This window comes from Bubalus kerabau, chromosome 2 (genome assembly GCF_029407905.1).
Source record: "Bubalus kerabau isolate K-KA32 ecotype Philippines breed swamp buffalo chromosome 2, PCC_UOA_SB_1v2, whole genome shotgun sequence".
In the NCBI taxonomy this organism is placed as follows: Eukaryota; Metazoa; Chordata; class Mammalia; order Artiodactyla; family Bovidae; genus Bubalus; species Bubalus kerabau.
The window spans coordinates 111,458,029-111,481,959 of NC_073625.1; the positions used below are offsets into that span (position 1 = coordinate 111,458,029).

The 23,931-nt window shown below is 40.3% G+C and overlaps 1 long non-coding RNA gene across 1 annotated transcript; it reads right to left on the reverse strand.

Moving 5' to 3' along the window:
• Positions 1-17,354: 17,354 nt before the first annotated feature.
• LOC129644851 (uncharacterized) lies at positions 17,355-20,729 on the reverse strand. The gene is made up of 3 exons (XR_008711016.1): positions 20,473-20,729; positions 19,108-19,211; positions 17,355-17,754 (listed from the first exon to the last, which is right to left on the reverse strand). It is a non-coding gene; the product is annotated as an uncharacterized LOC129644851 (long non-coding RNA).
• Positions 20,730-23,931: the final 3,202 nt, after the last annotated feature.

Genomic DNA, 23,931 nt, shown 5'->3' on the forward strand with positions numbered 1-23,931 from the left:
CTCGGCGCTACCCAGTTACCCTAGGAATCCGGCAGTGTGTAGACAGCCACGCTTTATAGTCTTTGGCGTCGGCTGACCTGCCCCCGGGGTCGAGGACCGCCTCAGTAAACAGCCCGAGGACAGTTGTTTCGCTTTGAGGGTTCGCGCGTCACGGTGCACCGCTTTCTCGGTTCCTACCCAGTTTAGCAGTGGGGGCCCTGGTCTGCGGGATTCAGCGAACGCGCAGGAATGTAGTCGTGATTCAGCTCCGTGACTGCAAGGCCCAGGAATTTCAAGTCCCGGGATTAACCAAGACGAATTTGAAGGGCGGAGGCAGCTGGTCTAGAAAATCAGAACTCTTTAGGTTCTTACCTGGGGTTCAGCTTTTAAATAGACTTATTTCCTCGGACAAGGGATTTAATTTCAGTTTCTCCACCCATAAAATATGGATAATCCTTTCCCTCCTTGTCCTACAGCATTTTTTAATGGAATGTGTATCAGATAAGGGCCTTTCGCCATTTTAGCTGTAGAAGTACTTGGTTTTTTGGTTTAAGTTGAAGTGGCTGGAAATGAATCTGGGAGCCATGGAGGAATTTTAGTTAATTCCAGACAGCTCGAAGTAATTGATCAGTTTAAGAACGCGGAAAGCATTGTGGATTGCCATTTCCTTCTCCAGATTGATGTTTTACTTCAGGGCAAAAACCACAATTGAACTGTGAAAATCTACACTCTGGCTCTAAGTCAGTATTTCTAATTAGCATTTTCTGCCTGGCCCTAAACTCAATCTTTTCTGAAATTGCTTTTTATAATTTTGGAAAGTCATGAATAGAAATAAAAATATTTAGTGTATTTTTTACAAAGTTTATGCATAAAAGTGTTAAAAGATTGTGTATAACCAATTCCATTAAATTGCTTTCTTCCTGAAAAGGAGGATAAAGTAACTTTTTTCTTGCCAGTCATTTGTGTTTTTAAAACCTAATGAATTTGAAACCTGTTTCGAAAGGGCCCTTTTAAAAATTAGACTGTCCTTACTTTGGATCAAGATTATATTACGGCAGGAACCTAATATGTGAAAATTGCAAATATTTAATACAGTTTTATGCTCTTAAAAATGTGAATGTGCCTGTGATAAAAATAAACTTACAGGAATGTAATATAAAATGAGAAAAAATTCAAATATGATTCAGAAATAGAGTTAAGATCACAAATCAGTGAAATTAAGGAGGGAAAGACGAAAATAGTCTCAGAGACCGAAACTACCTGGTAGAAAGTTTTAAAGCTATGTTGAGAGTAATGGAAGGATCCCCCTATTGTTCATACTAAGAACTCTATCTCAGGTGCTTTGTTGAAGCCAAATAGGTCTAAATAAAGCAGCATCCCTCGATAATCTAGTGGGTCCAGTCAACTTGGAGAGTTCTGAAAACTCCCTGGGAGGTGAAAGAGCTTTAGTGGTTTGTGAACCTTCACAGTGATGGAGGCAATGGGGACCCCAGGAAATGTGAAGGGAAAAGGAGGCAGCATGGTCAGCATGGTGCATTATCTAGGGAAAGAGAGATGGGTTACAGGGAGCTGAGAAAAGGCATGGCATGCTTGCCCACTTAGCAAAACTTCACCAGCGAGTCACTTTTGGGTCAAATTGACAGTTTCAGGATAAGTCTCCTGACTAGAATTTTACTGGGAAAAAAAAGGGGGGGAGACTAAATGAAGAGCTCTTTCTCCCTCAGCCACCCTGTCCAGGTTTCCTGAAGGCAGGAACTGTTTCTGTTTACCTTGGCCCCACACCTGAGACATAGTAGGCACTGGGCAAGTGAATGAAATACATACATGTATAGGTTTTGGCATACCTGACTAGGATGGCTGCTATTGCCTAACTGTAGAAGAAACAAAAAATAATCTGAAGAATCATTTTATAAGCCATACTTGCTGGGAGACCATGTCCTAAAGTATATAAAATGTGGACTTTGGCTTTTATCAGATACAGGTTTCAAGTCTCACCTCTGGAAATCATGTTTCCTTAATCTTGATTTTGTTACTTAATCTACTTAAGCCTTGATCTTATTATCTGATTATTATCTATTTTGTAGGGTTATTATAAGGGTTAAATCTAAAAGGTTTAGCTCATTGTGTAGCATAAAGTAAATAATCTGTAAGCAGTGGCAATTATTACTACTAATAATAGCAGTTATTGTTATGCCTATTACTCTCTCCCACTTCTTAGTTTATGATCAGGGTAAAAAGAAATAAAGTTGAGGACAATCTTTACTCAATTTTCTGCATAAATGGTGGTTTTCTCTTCTGGACCAGGCAATGTTTTAGGGATTAGAATTTGAGAGATTTGTCTGAACTCTCCTTGCCCTTGATCTTGACACCCAAGATATATGCTTATTACCCTATCTCCAAATTATATCAAAACCTCATACCTCCTAACCTTCATCCCAGCTACCTCTGATAAGCAGTACTTTCATTATTTCAAGCTATGTATCAATCTGTCTCCCTCCTCTCCTAACCCCATGTCTCTTCATTCCTTATCTGATGAAGGTCAGTTGCTTAGCCTGGCATGCAGTATTTTGGATTATTTCCATTGCTGAGTCACTCTGAGGTTGGCTTATCCAGTTTGGCCTGGGATGATTTAAAGTTCTGACATCTTACCAACTGTAGTCCAAATCTCAAACAACAGTTACTTTCTATTTAAGGCAGCGTAGAAGGCAGAGGGAGCTGTAATCTTTCAATCCATTCTGAGGAGGAGTCCGCCTCTATGTTTACAGGAGCCTAGAGTGAGTCTGCAGCCAGTTTTGTAACTTAAGGTCTGCAATTTGGTTACTAGCAATTTCTTCCTCTGCCTGAGTGTATTCTTGCTGTAGAATGGATAGATCAATACTAATTGGTAGATTAAGATTTCCTCATTGCCTTTCCCCAAATGAATCTACTGAAGTATGGGATGTCTTTACTCTGAAGATTCAAATAATGACATGACGTTTTTGCATCTGGGTGGCTTTGACTAAGAGCTGTAAAAGCATCTTCATGACTACTTCCATTGAATTCACTTCATATAGGGGTTTTCTCACATCTGGTGAGGTGTTTTCCTTGGTAATTGGGGAATTTGAGTGGCTATGCATGTTTTAAATTTTATCCACTTGTGAAGTCTATGTTCCTATAATTGGGTTGTTTTACCTTTTCATAGATAGCTATTCATAAACAACTATAAACAAGCTAAAATACTTTTAGTCCCCAACTTATTCATTCATCAATACTTATCTCATGTGTAAGAAACTGAACTATACATTGGAGATGTATAGAGATAAATGAAAAATAATGGCTAACATTTTTTTTCCTCAGTGCCAGATACTTGGGCCAGGTACCTAGGCTACTGAGTCCTAGGGGCTTTGTAGGCATTATTTTATTTAATCCTCATACTCATTCTGTAAGATATTATCTCCATTTTTTAGAGACAAAACTGAAGTGTGGGAAAGTTAAGTAACTCGCCATGTCACGGTTATGAAGGAGTTGGATACCAACATAGTAGAATGAGTCCAAAGTTTATAATTTGGTCCAAATACAATCATTGGTATCAAGAGATTTATAGAAGTGTAGCAGATTAAAGGGAATCCAGAAAACCCGAAGTAATCCAATTTAAAATTGGGCAAGAAATCGAATACATAAACCCATAAAACCCCAAATAATCCAGTTTAAAATTGAGCAAAACACCTGATAGACAATTCTCCAAAGAAGACCTACAAATAGACAAAAAGTACATGAAAAGATGCTCAACATCATTAGCAAATGCAAATCAAAACCACAAAGCGATACCACTCACACCCACTAGGATGACTAAAACCAAAAGATAGATATAAACTCATGGAGAAACTGGAATCCTCATACACTGCTGGCAGGGATGTAAAATGGTGCTGTCTCGTAGTTCCTCAAAAGGATAAAGAGAGAGACTTCCCAAAAGGATAAAGATAATGACCCAGCAATTCCACTTAGGTGTCTATCCAAGAGACCTGAAAAAATATATCCAACAAAAACTTGTGCACAAATGTTCATAGCAGCATGGTTCATCACAGCCAAAAGTGGAAACAACCCAAATTTCTATCAACTGATGAATGGATTTTAAAAATGTGGTTATTTATCCATATAGTGGAATATTATTTAGGAATAAAAATGAATGAATTATTGATATGTGTTACAACGTGTCAATCTTTAAAACACTATGAGAACACAGGTGACTAGAAGAAACTAGTCACAAAAGACCACATGATGTAAAATTCCATTTACATGAGATGTCCCACAAAACAGGCAAATCTATAGAAACAAAAAGGGCTTCCCTGGTGGCTCAGACAGTAAAGAATCCGCCTGAATCGTAGGAGACCTGAGTTTGATCTCTGGATCAGGAAGTTCTCCTGGAGAAGGGAATGGCAACTTGCTCCAGTATTCTTGCCTGGAGAATTCCATGGCCAGAAGAGCCTGGCAGGCTACAGTCCATGGGTTCACAAAGACTAGGACATGACTGAATGACTAACACTTTCACTTTCATAGAAACAAAAAATAGATTAATGATTATCAGGGGCTGGAGAGAGGTGGGTATGGGGAGTGACCGTTAATGGCTACAGAGTTTCTTTTTAGGGTGATGAAGATGTTCTAAAGTTGATTGTGATGGTTGTACATATAACTCTGTGCATATACTAAAATCATTGAATTATACATGTTAACTAGATGAATTGTATAATATGTGGATTTTATCTCAATAAAGCTGTTACAAACCCAAAGCAATTAAAATATTAAGTAGCATTTGCTAACTGTCGTATAGCGGCATAAACAAATACCAAGAGAATTCAGAGGAAAGAGACAATCTCAGGCTTCTGCAGTTAGGAAAGCCTTCACTGGGTGGTGGGGTTTTGGTAGAGATGGGATGAAGCATAAGAAATTAGGAAAAGAATAAGGAAGGTATTTCTTGAGAAAGAATGGCAAAAACGAGAAGGAAAGCTTGTGTCTAGGAAATGGTGAAGGGTCTGATTTGGCTGATATGCTTTGTCCTGGTGGTTATGATAGCCCAGTATTGGTGCACTTCGGAGAATAATGGGAGAAAATATTTTAAATTGTAACTTTGTCCCCCAAATCTAAGGTGTACTGTTATTATATCATACAAAGGAGGGGTAATGTTTGTAATGATAAGTTGATCTAGATCATGCTGGGAGAGGTATGGATATCAGGTGAGGAGAGCATCTCTGATTCATTTCTTCAAAAATCCCATTTCCTTATTAGCTCATGTAGACATATGTGAAAAACTCCTAGGTTTGAGGGAGTCTGTGGGAGTGTGGCACCTATAGAAAGAGCTTTGTCTATGGGGACAAAATATTCTTCCTCATTTCTCAAGACTGTGGTAGTAACATCAGGATGTTTCTCCTCTGCCTCAGAGTGGAAATCAAATGTAGATCAAGTCTCAAGTCCTGTAGTGGGAATTAGAGAGAAGTGATATGAACTGGGGAGAAGGCAATGGCACCCCACTCCAGTACTTTTGCTCAGAAAATCCCATGGAAGGAGGAGCCTGGTAGGCTGCAGTCCATGGGATCGCTAGAGTCGGACACGACTGAGCGACTTCACTTTCACTTTTCACTTTCATGCATTGGAGAAGGAAATGGCAACCCACTCCAGTGTTCTTGCCTGGAGAATCCCAGGGACGGTGGAGCCTGGTGGGCTGCCGTCTATGGGGTCGTGCAGAGTTGGACACGACTGAAGCAACTTAGCAGCAGCAGATATGAACTGATCACAATTATTTCATTCTATTATGTTCCATTCCACAGTTGTTTTATTGAGCAACTGTGTAAAAGGTCTATGGTAGATGTCGTAGGAGCTTTTAAAAAAAAGACATTCCTCAACAGTTCATGTTTGTTATTTTAAGTTTACTTGGAAACTTCATAGGTCTTTCCTTTACTCAACCACTAAAGATGATTAGAGGAACTGAGAGGTGCTGGAGATGCAAGGGGAGGAACTAACTGCTTCATTCACAGTCAGAAGGGGTCAGGGATCCAAGGTAAAGATGCCTCTGGCACGGATCCCCAGCAGGAGGCCTGCTGTTTATGTCTTTGTCTTATTTGCCAAGTGTTTCTTCAAACCCTTGTCTGTAATTAACCTGCATCTTGTGCTGAGTATAAGGACTAGGGCAACCCAGTTCAGACTCAGTAATCCATTTGCTGTGGATTACTGTGGATTGCTGTGGTGGGAGAGGGAAAGGCACCCTAATAAAGAGCAGGCCACCACTGAACTTGAATTTAAAGGTTAATCAGAAAGACTTTAAACAGGAGACACAAGCCGTACTCATTCCTAAGAGGAAGAGAATGGAGATAAATCTCATTTGCTCTCTTTCCTGTACTCTGTCTGTACCACATTATGTGTGTAAATTCTGTTTGTCCTTTTCATTAGTTTTTCAGCTATAAAGTATTTATTACAATGTAAATATAAAAGGTCATTACAGAAAATTCAGAGATGTGTAATAAAAAACAACTAAAAAAATCACACATAATCTCACCATCCAGAAGTAACCACTACTGAGTTTTTAATGTATTTCCTTCCTTTTCTATATGCACACATTTTTTTCCCTCACAAAACTGAAATAATACATGTGTATAAACATATGTTAAGTTTTGTATTTTAATTTTGTTCACTAAAAATTGTATAGTGAGCATTTTCCATGTTATTTAGATATTCTTCAAAAATGTGATTTTTAAAAGTTGGGTGCAGAATGATTCTCCAGTATTGGACTTGATGGTGTTCTACTAGTTCCACTCTTCAGCCATAATGCCTCGCAAGCACTTTTTTTTTAAGTCAACAAATTTTGCCATGAGACATATTACATCTCACAGAGCTCTTTGCTGAGCTTTTGCTGCAACAGCTTGATAATAACAGTATCACCAAGCCCTCTCCCTGAGGACTGCCACACAACCATTCCTCTGAAGACATGCTGACTCCCATCTCACTTGCTTCTCACCTAGCTGATCAGAGGGACCAGCTGTGATACAGGTAAGCTCTTTCAATAAACAGACTCTTTGGGACAATTATAGGCCTTGATTGTGAACTGGAGAGCCAAATGATGGATAACATGCCTGAATTATTTAGGTATCTACTCCAACTGTATGTGGTCCCTAAAGGGGACCATGTATGCCTGTACATCAAGCTAGTTCATAATCTTCTCATAGGCTTTCTGTAAACGAGAGGTGAAAAGGGTACAAGTCCTAGAGGCAATACTGGGGTACACTGCTAGAGCTTCTGCTTTGGCACAGTTGACGCTCATCTTCAGTAGTGTATGAATTTCTTTTTTCTGCTTTTTCCCATTATAGAATGAAAATTTGTAAGAATATTACACTAAATTAAATTTAATTTAATTAAGGCAATAAATACATATTGGGTCTCTGTGACATGTGGAACACAGTTAAGGAAATATGGAAGAGAGGACCTAGGCAGGCCCTTAGGAGGCTTACAGTCTAGTAGGGATGATAAGATATGCACATACATAACTATAAAAAAGAGTAGACCAGATTGTAGGAATTTTAATGATGAAGAAATGATCATGAAACAGTGTCATGAGGAAATTTAAACTGCACACTAAATTGTATACAAATTTAGCTCTCTTAAAAAGTACACATACTGAGTATGTGTACATATTCCCAAAATGGTAGTAGTGGTTGTCTGGGTGATGGACTTACAAATGATTGTAATATTCTTCTTTATTCTTTTCCATTTTTCTAACATTTTAAAGCGATTAAAATGTGTTACTATTAGAGTCATTAAAATATCCTCTATTAAATGTGTGAGAGCCCTATATAGAAGTACAAAATATGTTGGAAGTATGGAAGAATGATTATGTCTAACCAGGTGAGGGAATCAGGATGGCTTTAGGATTTATATCTTTAATAATGATGAAAAACTTTTAATCTTGAAAATAGATAATGAAATTTCATTGAGTTGAAAAGGCATTTTATATTCCTACAACTTTTTATCTTTATGACATTTGACTACAGTCTCTATTAACTATCTGTAGCTCTAGTAACTGCTATCTGACATATTATCTTTTATTACTTTAGATCTATCTTAAAAATTTTTGCTACATACACCATGGGGAGATGTTTCTTAAATCAGTAGTTGTCACTAGTCATATTCCTAGTCAGAGTATATATTTTTAGCAAAGACTCTTTCCGCTTATCCCACTGACCCCAGAAATGCTTTATTTAGACATTTACTAGCAAGGGCTGTTTCTTTACCCTCTTGTTCTTCTGAAGACTTCTGTATCTTTAATATTCAATGCACAGAGCACATATTCTCCAGGGTCCAATAGGCTTCTAGCGAAAAGACTCCACAAACCATCTGCTTCATCAGCCATGAGCTTCCTGTTCTTTTGGTGGAGACCCTAGGTGATGAGACATCCCGAGGTTTTCAGTGAAAGTGCAGGGATTATCAGGACAGAATTTAGGTGACATGACAGGCTTCAACTAACCTGAAAAATGAGCATCTTGGTTCTGTGTAACCCTGATGAATTATTTACCCTCTCTATGCCTTAGTTTCCTCACTTATAAAATGGAGATAATAAAGAAGAGGAAAAAAATAGAGATAATAGCAATCATTTCACAGGCTTATTTTGAATATTAAATTTGGCATTTGTTAATATTTGATATATATATTTGCCCTTATTATGATGTATCATAGACCTGGGGGACTGTGGAGTTCTATTTTTCTCCTGAATAGATGATAGGAAGTGGTGGAATTTTGAATAACAAGTGAGTTGTGGAGGGCAGATGAGGGTGGTGGTGATAGAGGATGTGCCAGGCAAGGAGGGTTGGAATAGCACCATGACTTAGGGATGCTACTGGTGGAACCTCAGGTGTAGGGGAATAGTGAGAGACGAGACTGGAGAGGGAGACTGGATCCAGGCCTTTACTTGCTGCAGATGTACATTTATGTCAGTTCAGTTCAGTTCAGTTCAGTCGCTCAGTCGTGTCCAACTCTTTGTGACCCCATGAATCGCAGCACGCCAGGCCTCCCAGTCCATCACCAACTCCCGGAGTTCACTCAAACTCACGTCCATCGAGTCAGTGATGCCATCCAGCCATCTCTTCTTCTGTCGTCCCCTTCTCCTCCTGCTCCCAATCCCTCCCAGCATCAGAGTCTTTTCCAGTGAGTCAACTCTTCGCATGAGGTGGCCAAAGTACTGGAGTTTCAGCTTTAGCATCATTCCCTCCAAAGAAATCCCAGGGCTGATCTCCTTTAGGATGGACTGGTTGGATCTCCTTGTAGTCCAAGGGACTCTCAAGAGTCTTCTCCAACACCACAGGTCAAAAGCATCAATTCTTCGGTGCTCATCTTTCTTCACAGTCCAACTCTCACATCCATACCTGACTACTGGAAAAACCATAGTCTTGACTAGATGGATCTTTGTTGGCAAAGTAATGTCTCTGCTTTTGAATATGCTATCTAGGTTGGTCATAACTTTCCTTCCAAGGAGTAAGCGTCTTTTAATTTCATGGCTGCAGTCACCATCGGCAGTGATTTTGGAGCCCCAAAAAAGTCTGACACTATTTCCACTGTTTCCCCATCTATTTCCCATGAAGTGATGGGACTGAATGCCATGATCTTCGTTTTCTGAATGTTGAGCTTTAAGCCAACTTTTTCACTCTCCACTTTCACTTTCATCAAGAGGCTTTTTGGTTCCTCTTCACTTTCTGCCATAAGAGTGGTGTCATCTGCATATCTGAGGTTGTTGCTATTTCTCCCGGCAATCTTGATTCCAGCTTGTGTTTCTTCCTGTCCAGCGTTTCTCATGATGTACTCAGCATATAAGTTAAATAAGCAGGATAACAATATACAGCCTTGATGTACTCCTTTTCCTATTTAGAACCAGTCTGTTGTTCCATGTCCAGTTCTAACTATTGCTTCCTGACCTGCATACAGATTTCTCAAGAGGCAGGTCAGGTGGTCTGGTCAGAGCTTATTAAAGAGGCTGAGTATTCCCCGAGCCCTTTCTACCCGCTCCAAAGATGTCCCAGGCTTGTTCATACCATTCCCAGTAAAGTGCTGCCCTGGCTAGGCAGATGTGTTTAGTACTGTCTCTTGTTATTTTTCTCTGTTTGGGAAGCATCAATCCGTAACTTTCAGACGCACCTGGATATCTACTAGTCATATTTCCCCTACTGCTGACTTCCCCCAAGCAACATCCAGAAAGACCAGTGACAATTGCTCAGGAAGCTGTCACTGATCTGTCAAACATCATCTTAGGGCTAACTCTGATCCAGAATAATTCAAATGTAACTCGCCTATAGAGACAGACTTGCATATTGTAGAAATAGAGTTCCAGGTTCATATAGCAAATCAAACAAACTGTCTACGATCAGCCTGGGTGAACTTGACTCAGTGGACAATCTCACACAGAATACGGACGTGCTGGAAGCCTCTGTCAGCTGAGTGCATCCGGTGGGTGTGGGGCTTGACAGTGGTGTCTGTGGGGGCCTTTCTTGGACCCAGTGGGGTGGCGGCTGGGTTGTGCTGGTTCACATTCTTTCTTAGCTGAAGCAAATTTTCTGCTTTTCTTTCTGTTCCTTATGGAATGTCTTTCTTTTTGGTGACTTTCAACATACTTCTACTTATTCATAATGTAGGTGAGTCACTTTTCAAAAAATCTTTATGGATAGTTCTGAAACAACTTGGGATAGTGAGGGAAATATTGATTTGGAGGTTAAAAAAGAAACAAACAAATGACTTAATCTCTCTGAACCTCAGTTTTCTCATTTTTTTAAAGATGGTATTAACAACGCCCTATTTGTTTACCAGGAAATGGTGAAGAACAGATGGGAAAATCTAACAAACCCAAGTAGTAAAGCATTATTGTTTACTCTGTTTTCATGTTTTTAAATGAGAAAAGCCTTGCCGCCTGCACCGACAACTTGAATTGCTCATTCGAGGCCATATCTGGATAATTACACTTATTTACATCTATAATTCGAACTCCTTCAATTAAAAAAAAAATCTGGACAGTCCTCCCCACTTCAAGTGCCTGATTAATATCGATTTAGAGTATAGCATCACAGAATATTTGAGATCAGGTCTGTCCTAAAAATTCTGGATGGGCAGTCAACACAGAGTTTGTATAAGTTTTTATATTCAGTTCTTCAAAAATGTTGAGATAAATAGTATATCAGATCAGATCAGTCGCTCAGTCGTGTCTGACTCTTGGCAACCCCATGACGGTGAAAAAGTTAATGCAATTCAGCTATCCAAAAACATATATGCAAAAATTTCTTTAAAAAAATCACATGTATCCAAAACCTGCAATATAATTACTTGAAAAGTGATCAAACACATTTATAGATTTCAGATACATTCAGTTTCTCAGGGACCTTCAGCAGCTCTGCCAGTCTCTTAAAGCTGGCAGCAGTGGAAGGCATCCTTAGGAGATGCAGCCAGGGATCGAATCAGGAGTTAGTGCAAGGCCAGGTCCACCCAGATTACATTTACTGGTTCTTTTCTTTGGATGCTTGGCTACTGTGTGTGTGTGTGTGTGTAGAAGGGAGAAGTAAGGCAAAGTGAAATGGTAATCCATTCATAGTTAGGAACAACCCAACCAAATAAATTAAAGGAAAGGGTATATATGTAAGTGAAAAAGAGAAAGCTAATAATGTATTTTTAGCAACAGTGACAGTCTAATACGAGGTGCTTTAGATATGGTATCTTTCAGCTGAGCTTTTGACTCAGTTTCTTGGACCTTGGGAAGCTAAAGATACAAAGGCCTAGAAATAAAACAGATTGAAATAGACAAAAGGGTTACTCGGATTCAAGTAGGACCATCTGCAGGCAAATCAGTCAGAGCTTGGCTTTTATATTACCAATTACATCATCGAGAGTTCCTGTTTCATGATTCTTTGACTAGAGCCTTTGGATTCCTGAGTCTAAGACCTTTTCCCTTGGGGCTAGAAAGTATACAGCTGTAGCAAGACCTCCTGGATATAACCTGAGAAGCTAGAATTAAGGACCTTTCATGAGTGAACTGCACATTTTTATGAAAGAGACTGGGAAGAGTGGAAGCTTACTAAGGTATCCATCCATCTGGTCCACTCCTTCTGTCCCTCTGGAAAATGATTGAACCTTGTCATATAAAAAGTGTCCCTAAGATCCCAAGATCCCTCAGAAGAAATGGAGTAGACATCATGGTCAACAAAAGAGTCCGAAATACAATACTTGGATGCACTCCTTCTGTCCCTCTGGAAAATGATTGAACCTTGTCATATAAAAAGTGTCCCTAAGATCCCAAGATGCCTCAGAAGAAATGGAGTAGCCATCATGGTCAACAAAAGAGTCCAAAATGCAGTACTTGGATGCAATCTAAAAACGACAGAATGATCTCTGTTCGTTTCCAAGGCAAACCATTCAATATCACAGCAATCCAAGTCTATGCCCCAACCAGTAACGCTGAAGAAGCTGAAGTTGAATGGTTCTATGAAGACGTACAAGACCTGTTAGAACTAACACCCAAAAAAGATGTCCTTTTCATTATAGGGGACTGGAATGCAAAAGTAGGAAGTCAAGAAACACCTGGAGTAACAGGCAAATTTGGCCTTGGAATACCGAATGAAGCAGGCCAAAGACTAATAGAGTTTTGCCAAGAAAATGCACTGGTCATTGCAAATACCCTCTTCCAACAACACAAGAGAAGACTCTATACATGGACATCACCAGATGGTTAACACCGAAATCAGATTGATTATGTTCTTTGTAGCCAAAGATGGAGAAGCTCTATACAGTCAACAAAAACAAGACTGGGAGCTGACTGTGGCTCAGATCATGAACTCCTTATTGCCAAATTCAGACTTAAATTGAAGAAAGTAGGGAAAATCACTAGACCATTCAGATATGACCTAAATCAAATCCCTTATGACTATACAGTGGAAGTGAGAAATAGATTTAAGGGCCTAGATCTGATAGAGTGCCTGATGAACTATGGAATGAGGTTTATGACATTGTACAGGAGACAGGGATCAAGACCACCTCCATGGAAAAGAAATGCAGAAAAGCAAAATGGTTGTCTGGGGAGGCCTTACAAATAGCTGTGAGAAGAAGAGAAGCGAAAAGCAAAGGAGAAAAGGAAAGGTATAAGCATCTGAATGCAGAGTTCCAAAGAATAGCAAGAAGAGATAAGAAAGCCTTCCTTAGCGATCAATGCAAAGAAATAGAGGAAAACAACAGAATGGGAAAGACTAGAGATCTCTTCAAGAAAATTAGAGATACCAAGGGAACATTTCATGCAAAGATGGGCTCAATAAAGGACAGAAATGGTATGGACCTAACAGAAGCAGAAGATATTAAGAAGAGGTGGCAAGAATACACAGAAGAACTGTACAAAAAAGATCTTCACGACCCAGATAATCACAATGCTGTGATCAGTCACCTAGAGCCAGACATCCTGGAATGTGAAGTCAAGTGGGCCTTAGAAAGCATCACTACGAACAAAGCTAGTGGAGGTGATGGAATTCCAGTTGAGCCACTTCAAATCCTGAAAGATGATGCTGTGAAAGTGCTGCACTCAATATGCCAGCAAATTTGGAAAACTCAGCAGTGGCCACAGACTGGAAAAGGTCAGTTTTCATTCCAATCCCTAAGAAAGGCAATGCCAAAGAATGCTCAAACTACCGCACAATTGCACTCATCTCACATGCTAGTAAAGTAATGCTCAAAATTCTCCAAGCCAGGCTTCAGCAATATGTGAACCCTGAACTTCCTGATGTTCAAGCTGGTTTTAGAAAAGGCAGAGGAACCAGAGATCAAATTGCCAACATCCGCTGGATCATGGAAAAAGCAAGAGAGTTCCAGAAAAACATCTATTTCTGCTTTATTGACTATGCCAAAGCCTTTGACTGTGTGGATCACAATAAACTGTGGAAAATTCTGAAAGAGATGGGAATACCAGACCATCTGATCTGCCTCTTGAGAAACCTGTATGCAGGTCAGGAAGCAACAGTGAGAACTGGACATGGAACAACAAACTGGTTCCAAATAGGAAAAGGAGTACGTCAAGGTTGTATATTGTCACCCTGCTTGTTTAACTTGTATGCAGAGTACATCATGAGAAACGCTGGACAGGAAGAAACACAAGCTGGAATCAAGATTGCCAGGAGAAATATCAATAACGTCAGATATGCAGATAACACCACCCTTATGGCAGAAAGTGAAGAGGAACGAAAAAGCCTCTTGATGAAAGTGAAAGTGGAGAGTGAAAAAGTTGGCTTAAAGCTCAACATTCAGAAAACTAAGATCGTGGCATCCGGTCCCATCACTTCATGGGAAATAGATGGGGAAACAGTGTCAGACTTTATTTTTCTGGGCTCCAAAATCACTACAGATGGTGACTGCAGCCATGAAATTAAAAGACGCTTACTCCTTGGAAGGAAAGTTATGACCAACCTAGATAGCATATTCAAAAGCAGAGACATTACTTTGCCAACAAAGGTGCATCTAGTCAAGGCTATGGTTTTTCCAGTGGTCATGTATGGATGTGAGAGTTGGACTGTGAAGAAAGATGAGCGCCGAAGAATTGATGCTTTTGAACTGTAGTGTTGGAGAAGACTCTTGAGAGTCCCTTGGACTGCAAGGAGATCCAACCAGTCCATCCTGAAGGAGATCAGCCCTGGGATTTCTTTGGAAGGAATGATGCTGAAGCTGAAACTCCAGTACTCTGGCCACCTCATGCGAAGAGTGACTCATTGGAAAAGACTCTGATGCTGGGAGGGATTCGGGGCAGGAGGAGAAGGGGACAACAGAGGATGAGATGGCTGGATGGCATCACTGACTCGATGGACGTGAGTCTGAGTGAACTCCGGGAGTTGGTGATTGACAGGGAGGCCTGGCGTGCTGCAATTCATGGGGTCGCAAAGAGTCGGACACGACTGAGCGACTGAACTGAACTGAACTGAACTGAAGATCCCAAGGCATTTCATAACAACGCTGGGACAGATGTTCCTACCCTAATTATATGTAAGAAAACTATAGCATAAGAGAGATTGACTTGCCTAATTACAAATGACTAGTAAAGAAAACTTAGAACTAAATTTAAGTTTAGCAACTTAGTTCTTAAACTTAGAACTTGGATTTAAAATCTAAGAAGAGTTTTTACAGTGTAATTCACTGCTTCTTGATGATAACCATGTCAGACAAATAACGATCTGAGCAGGAAGGCATTTCGTTTTCTTATATGCAAATCCATCCTTCTAAAGGGCAGACAAGTGGTTTCTCCCTGACTCCTTTTTCCATTGTCATCTGTCTTTCTTTATATTCATTTGATCATTTATTTCATTAGTCACTTTGTTTATTCATTAAACTTAGAACGAGTGCCTACGGTCAGAAAGCAATAGTTAGAACTGGACATGAAACAACAGACTGGTTCCCAATAGGAAAAGGAGTATGTCAAGGCTGTATATTGTCACCCTGCTTATTTAACTTATATGCAGAGTACATCATGAGAAATGCTGGGCTGGATGAAGCACAAGGTGGAATCAAGATTGCAGGGAGAAATATCAATAACCTCAGATATGCACACTGGAGAAGGAAATGGCAACCCACTCCAGTATTCTTTACTGGAGAATCCCAGGGGTGGGACCCTGGTAGGCTGCCATCTATGGGATTGCACAAAGTCAGACATGACTGACATGACTTAGCAGCAGCAGCAGATATGCAGATGACACAACCCTTATGGCAGAAAGTGAAGAAGAACTAAAGAGCCTCTTGATGAAAGTGAAAGAGGAGAGTGAAAAAGTTGGCTTAAAGCTCAACATTCAGAAAACTAAGATCATGGCATCCAGTCCCATCACTTCATGGTAAATAGGTGGGGAAACAGTGGAAACAATAGCTGACTTTATTTTTTGGGGCTCCAAAGTCACTGCAAATGGTGATTGCAGCCATGAAATTAAAAGACGCCTACTCCTTGGAAGGAAAGTTATGACCAACCTAGACAGAGTGTTAAAAAGCAGAGACATTACTCTGCCAACAAAAGTCGGTCTAGTCAAGGCTATGGTTTTTCCAGTGGTCATGTATGGATATGAGAGTTGGACTATAAAGAAAGCTGAGGGCCAAAGAATTGATGCTTTTGAACTGTGTTGGAGAAGACCCTTGAGAGTTCCTTGGACTGCAAGGAGATCCAACCAGTCCATCTAAAGGAAATCAGTCCTGAATATTCATTGGAAGGACTGATGTTGAAGCTGAAACGCCAATATTTTGGCCACTTGATGCAAAGAGCTGACTGATTTGAAAAGACCCTGATGTTGGGAAAGATTGAAGGCAGGAGGAGGAAGGGGATGACAGAGGATGAGATGGTTGGATGGCATCACTGACTCAATGGACATGAGTTTGGGTAGACTTGGTGGCTCAGAGGTTAAAGCGTCTGCCTGGAATTCAGGAGACCCAGGTTCGATCCCTGGGTAGGGAAGATCCCCTGGAGAAGGAAATGGCAACCCACTCCAGCACTCTTGCCTGGAGAATCCCATGGAGGAAGGAGCCTGGTAGGCTACAGTCCATGGGGTCGCAAAGAGTCGGACATGACTGAGCGACTGAGCAACTTCACTTTCACTTTCTTTCAGGGAGTTGGTGATGGACAGGGTTGCCTGGAGTGCTGCGGTTCATGGGGTCGCAAAGAGTCAGACACGACTGAGTGACTGAAGTGAAGTGAACTACTGTTAGAAGATAGAACCCAGTTCAGACAGAGAGCTGTGTGGCCAGGCTATTGCGGTCTGAATCATAGCCCTATTTCTCACTTGCTGTGTGTCCTTGAACAACTTACTTCACTTCACTGTGCCTTGGTTTTCTCAGTAGTACAATACATTGAAGATAATAATAGTATCTACCTTGGTGTAAGTATGCAGATTAAATGAATTAGATCAGGAAAAGCTCTTAGAATATGTCTGCTGCTGCTGCTGCTAAGTCGCTTCAGTCGTGTCTGACTCTGTGTGACCCCATAGACGGCAGCCCACTAGGCTCCTCTGTCCCTGGGATTCTCCAGGCAAGAATATTGGAGTAGGTTCCCATTTCCTTCTCCAATGCATGAAAGTGAAAAGTGAAAGTGAAGTCGCTCAGTCGTGCCCGACTCTTCGCGACCCCATGGACTGCAGCCTACCAGGCTCCTCCATCCATGGGATTTTCCAGGCAAGAGTACTGGAGTGGGGTGCCATTGCCTTCTCCAGAGAATATGTCTAATGCATGGTAAAATTTAATAAACGTTACCTGATATATTAGTTAGAGTTCTCCAGAGAAACAGAACACATAAAATCTATATGAAGAGATCAAGTGATTATGGAGGTAAGAAGTCCCCAGATCTGCAGTGGCTAAGCTGGAGATTCTGGAAAGCCCATGGTATATTTCTCGTCCAAGTCTGAACGCCCATGACTCAAAAAAGAGCCTATGTTTTAGTTCTCAAATCGGAAGTCAGTTTAGAGTCTAAAGCAGAAAAGGACCAAAGTCTCAGTTCATTCCCTTCTTTGGACTCATTTCTCTAGCCTTCCAATGATTTTATAAATGTCTAATTCTCTGTACTAAACTCCTTTGTGCTTGAAATAGCTAGAGTGATTTATTTGATCTGTTGTTAAATCCTATGTGCTGCAGTGTTCGCTGGGCTTTATAAATGCTTGACTAGCTTCATTTCTTCTTTGCTGTCCTCAGTGTCTATAGGAGAGTTACGGGCCCATCCTTCCACTGATGTCACTCTTTCCTGTCATTTCTTCTTTGTGGAGGGCACAGAAAATCTTGAGTTTGCTTGGAAACAAGAAGACATCAAAGAGGAATATGAGGTAGAGGATGATAAAGAATATTACCAATTTTTCAGGTACTATGATTTTGCCAAAGTTTTCTCTCAGTTGCTTTATCAGTTTAGCAATAACACCGAGCAACTAGAGGAACAAAGCTTCTTGTATGAGGGAAGAGTCTCTGTGGATCTGGAGGAAATTTCTGAGGGGATTCTATCACTTTTATTAAGAAATGTGGATTTCATGGATGAAGCTGTCTACAAATGCTCAGCCATCACACCAAATGGAAGAGGTCAAAGTACAAATAAGCAAATAGTAGAAGGTAAGGGAATTATTGGATTAACTTGGTTTCAAGCTCTGCCTCTGTTCACAAAGATAGACCTACAAATTTTTTCTTCTGATGTTCTTACTTTTTCTCTTCTACTCAAATTATTATACGTATTTCTTATTCCCATGATGAGAGTTAGGAATTTAGAATGTCAGTTCAACTTATCTAAAAATATTGCTCTGAACTGCAGGTATTACATCCACACCTGAATACATCATTCATTCATTCAAACAAGCAAACAAAACATAACAAAAACATTGGTCCTATCCCAAACTCATCAAACTGTAACACTGAAAAGCCAAAATGTTTCATAATACCTATGTGAAAACTCTGAGATATGATGTGTGGTTTGGGGAGAATAGCCCTGTGTTGGGAGTCAGGAGGCCCAAGAGGTAATTCTATGACTCTGGTCAAATTATTTAGATTTTCCAGGCTTCATTTTCTCACTCTTCTCACTATTAAAATGTAAGATTGGACTGAACCAGTGGATCTCTATAGTGCCCCAAGGCTCCTCACTCTTTGCAGGATTACATGGAGAGTGGTCTCATGAAGGTGGAGGGAGGCATGGCAGAATTCCTCAGGGCAAGAATTGGAAGAGACGGGAAAGTGGTGCTGATAATTATTTGCTATCTTCTGTGATTCTCAGCAGGGTATCTGAGGGCGGCAGAGTCTGAAATGAATCCCCTCAAGTAGGGTAAGTTTCCAAAAATAAAGACAGCAGTGGTAGATGAGACCGGTAGTGGTAGATGAGGGCAGGAGCATGTGTGTATCCTGATATCCTCTCACTGTGCCTGGATCAAAATTTCAACTATGGTGAACCTCAAGATGTGTTGCCTATATAAGGGTTAATGGAAAAACTCAGGGCAAGATTTCTGCTAGCCTGATCCTCTTGTGGCTGAAATTAAAAAAAGAACTAATTGTTTTGTTATTTTTTCCAACCAGACTCTGAAATGCCCAGGTGCAGTTTGATAAGATTGATGATGAGGACGTGGCCACATGCGTCTCCAAGGGCTGGTACGTCATGCCCAATGTCACCTGGTTGGACCGGGCAGAGAGGGACCTAAGCAACCGCAGTACAGTGGAGGTCCTGGAGGAGCAGATGCATGGCTTCTACAGGGTGTTCTCTGTCCTGAAATACCCTGTCAAGTTAAATGAGAAATATGTCTGCCACACAACAAAGACAGATGTGAACAACCAGCCCTTCAGAATCATCCGCAAGTACCCGAGTGAGTTCAAGCAGGATGTATTTCCCCACAAAGAAGCCATCATTCAGTAATATCCACCAGAAGCCAAATGTATCAGTCACTTCTGGGCACTTTGGAGATTTAAAGAAACTCAGGAACAGAAGCCTATAACTTTTGGGTAAGGGAGAGTGATGAGGTGGAATCTCTCTGGGTTTGAAAAATGGCCACACTGACAGCTTTCATCCAGATCAGTGTGGCTGTTACTACTGGTGAGGCTTCTTTCCCTCTGGTAAGGACGTCAGCTTTATGATGTGACAGTCTGAGTAGGCATAGCTGCCGTTTATCAGCCTCTCACCCTGTGCCTGGCACTCTACTTACATCATTTTAGTCATTGCCCTGAACCTGCAAGGTAATTGTTAGTGCTGTCCCCCTCCTGTGTGAAGGGACCAAGATGGCAAATGGTTTGACCAAGGACATGGCTAATAAGCATATGAGTTAGAATTCAAATCCATTCTTTCTGAATCCAAAATTCATGTACTTTTTTTTTGTATGTGCTTAGTCTCTCAGTCATGTCCAACTCTTTGTGACCCATGGACTGTGTAGCCTTCCAGGCTCCTCTGTCCATGGGGATTCTCCAGGCAAGAATACTGGAGTGGGTGGCCATGCCCTCCTCCAGGAGATCTTCCCAACCCAGGGATCGAACCCAGGTCTCCTGCATTGCAGGCATATTCTTTACCAGCTGAGCCACCAGGGAAGCCCAAGAATACTGGAATGGGTAGCCTATCCCTTCTCCAGAGGATCTTCCTGACCCAGGAATCAAACCAGGGTCTCCTGTATTGCAGGTGGATTTTTTACCAGCTGACCTCCCAGGGAAGCCCTTATTTTCTTATACCACCTAGCATTTGTGTATCTAAGATTGTAGACTCTGTGAACAGATTTAAATCATCTGAGAAGGGGAACCCATGTGCGATAAGCAATAGGCTAGAAATGAAGCTGCTGCTCCACTCGTGAATCCTGGAAAGTCTTAACATTGCTATCTAACTGTGCTCTGCTGAACCCTGCAGCTCCTTGAGGGAAAATTTGATGGATAATTTTTTGTGTGTCAGTTCTATTTCTTCTAAACTGTGTCTGAACTCTTTAAGGAAGGGTTCAAGGTCTTTATAAAGCATATAAGAAAAGGAACATAGTTAGGGTGGACCCAGGTACCTTTCCATACCTCTGTTGCTGTTGTTCAGTTGCTAAGTTGTGTTTGACTCTCTGTGACCCCATGGACTGCAGCATGCCAGGCTTCCCTGTCCTTCACCATCTCCCAGAGTTTGCTCCAACTCATGTTCATTGAGTCGGTGGTGCTATCTAACCATCTCATCCTCTGCTACCCACACCCTCTTCTCCTTTTGCCCTCAGTCTTTCCCAGAATCAGGGTCTTTTACAATGAGTTGGCTCTTTGCATCAGGTGGCCAAAGTATCATACCTCTGAGGTAGATGCTAATATTACCCCATTTGGCAGAGGAGGAAACTGAGGCTGAGAGAAGATAAATTACTGAAAGCTACACAGCTGAAAGTGATAGAACCTAGGATTTGAATCCAGACTTAACTATTTCAAGGCTTGAGTACTTTCCACTCTACCATGGTTGACTCAGGGGAATTAAGGTCCTTGTGTTGTACTATCCAGAGCCTCAGGCAGAGTGACTACCTTTGTGGCCCCATGGGCCTCTCCTTCCAGAAGGAAAATGATGGTAATGAAGACACTTGCACATGAGCTAATTCCTTCTACTTTCCTTGGAGGATTAGATCTGGCAGGGACTTCTGCCATTCTCTTCTAGTAACCAGAGCATGTGAGAGCGAGGAAACAGTAGTTCAAAGAGTTGGGGTATTTGTCCAAGTGTGCACAGCTTCTATATAGGAAGTAATACATAGGCAGAAGAGTCCTCAGGGCTTTCTGAAGAACTGCTTCCTGGGTTATAATTCTCAGTTTGGCTTGAATAAAAATTTCCATTTCTTTTTTAAATTGAAGTATAGTTATCTACAATGCCATCTCTTTTCAGGATTGACTATTAATTTGTTTCATTGACACTCCCATTGAATTGTCTTGACATCCTTGTCAAAGATGAATTGACCATAAATCAGGGCTTATTTCTGGATTCTCAATTTTGTTTTATTGTATAAACTCTGGGAGTTAGTTGGTGATGGACAGGGAGGCCTGGCGTGCTGCAGTCCATGGGGTCGCAAAGAGTTGGACATGACTCAGTGGCTGAACTGAACTGAACTGATGTATGTATTCACATGCCAGTTCACACTGTCTTGATTACTGTAGATTCTTAGTAAGTTTTGACACAGTGAAGTGTGAGTCTTCCAAGTTTGTTCTTTTATGAGATTGTTTTGACTGTTCTTGTTTTGACATTTCTGTATGAACTTTAAGATCAATTTGTCAGTTTCTGCAAAAACAGCACCTGGGATTTTGATAGAGAATGTGTTGAGTCTATAGATCAACTTTGGGAGTACTGCCATAATAACAATATTGTCTTCCAATCTCTGAACACGGATGTCTTTCCATTTATTTGCTTTTTCTTTAATTTCTTTCAGTGATGTATTTTAGTTTTCAATGTATCAATCTTGTACTTTTGTTCAATTTATTCCTAAATATTCTAAACCTTTTCATGCCTTGTAAATGCAATTTTCTTAATTTTATTTTTGGAATGTTCTTTGCTAGCAAAAGAAATACAGTTGAGTCTTGTACATTGATTTTGTACCTTGCAACCTTGCTGAATCTGTTCATTAGTTGTAATAGTATTTTTTTGTGGATTCCTTAGTATTTTCTATTTATAAGATCATATGATCTATGAATAGATACAGCTTTATTTTTCCTTTCCAATCTTGATTACTTATATTTCATTTTCTTGCCTAACTGTCCTAGAACCCCCAGTACATTGCTGACTAGTAGAAGTGATAATAAACATTCTTGTTTTGTTCCTAATTATAAGGACAAATTTTTCAGTCTTTCATTATTAAATATAGTTTTAGCTGGGGTTTATTATACATGGACTTTATCAGGTTGAGGATGTTGTCTTCTGTTGCTAATTTGCTGAATGCTTTTCACCAGAATGAATTTAGGATTTGTCAAATGTTTTTTGTGCATCTCTTGAGATGATCCTGTGGTCCTTGTCCTTCATTCTATTAATATGATATATTACACTGATTGATCTTTTATATATTGAACTGATCTTATATTCCTACACTTAGTCACAGTGTATAATCATTTTTGGGCTTCCTGTGTATCTCAGCTGCTACAGAATCCACCTGCAATGCAGGAGACCCCAGTTCAATTCCTGGGTCGGGAAGATCCCCTGGGGAAGGGATAGGCTATCCACTCCAGTATTCTTGGGCTTTCCTGGTGGCTTGGATGGTAAAGAATCCTCCTGCAATGTGGGAGACCTGGGTTCAATCCCTGGGTTGGGAAGATCCCCTGAAGGAGGGCATGGCCACCCACTCCAGTATTCTAGCCTGGAGAATCCCCAAGGACAGAGGTGCCCGGTGGGCTACAGTCCATGGGGTCGCAAAAAGCTGGACATGACTGAGCAACTAAGCACATGGCACACACATAATCCTTTTTATGCACCATTTATAGGTATTTTTGTGAGGATTTTTGCATATTCTTTTTTTTTTTTGACCATGTGGCACATGGCATGTGTGATCTTAGTTGCCCAACTAGCAATCTAACCCGTGCCTCCTGTAGTGGAAGCCAGGAGTGCTTAAACACTGGACTGCCAGGGAAGACCCTGCATCTATATTCTTCAGAGATATTTGTAGTTTCCTCCTCTCATGATTCTTTGCCTGATTTCAGTATTAGGGTAACACTGGCCTCACAGAATAAACTGAATGTGTTCCCTTATTGTCTATTTTTTTGTGTGTGAAGATTTGTGAAGGATTGGTATTAATTTTTCTTCAATCTTCAATTTTAGTTTTATTTCTCTATTATTTTTCTATTCTGTAATTTCTCTTTCCATAAGTTAATTTCTCCTTCCATAAGGAGATAAATACTTTGACTTCAGTATAATTTCCTTCATGCTTATTTTGGGTTTAGTCTGATTTTCTCTATAAACTTAAGGTAGAAGTTTAGATTATTGATTTGAGAGCTTTCTTCCTTTTTAATATGAGTATTTACAGGAGTAAATTTCCCTCTGAGCACTGATTTATCTGCATCCCATAAGTTTTGGTATTTTATGTTTAATTTTCATTCATGTCAAAGTATTTTCTAATTTCCTCTAAGACTTCTTTTCTGGCCAATTGGGTTATTTAGGATTGTGTTGTTTAATTTCTATATATTTTTCATCCCCTAAGTTTTATTCTGCTATTCTATTCTAATTCTATCCATTTAAATAAGCTTTGAAGATGTAAAGTGTGAGTTCTCCAACTTCATTCTTCTTTTTGGCTATCCTGCTTCCCCTGAGTTTCCATATAAATTTTCTGACCAGTGTGTGAACTTCTGACCAAAACAGAAGCTGACTTTTTGGTAGGGATAGTGTTGATAGGCACTATAGTGTTGATAGGTTGATAGGCAAAAGATAACATTGCCATTTTAATGATATTAAGTCTTTTGACCCATGAATATGTGATATCTTTCCATTTATTTAAAGGCATACTTTAAAAAAATATATAAAATAAAATGTAGAAGCTC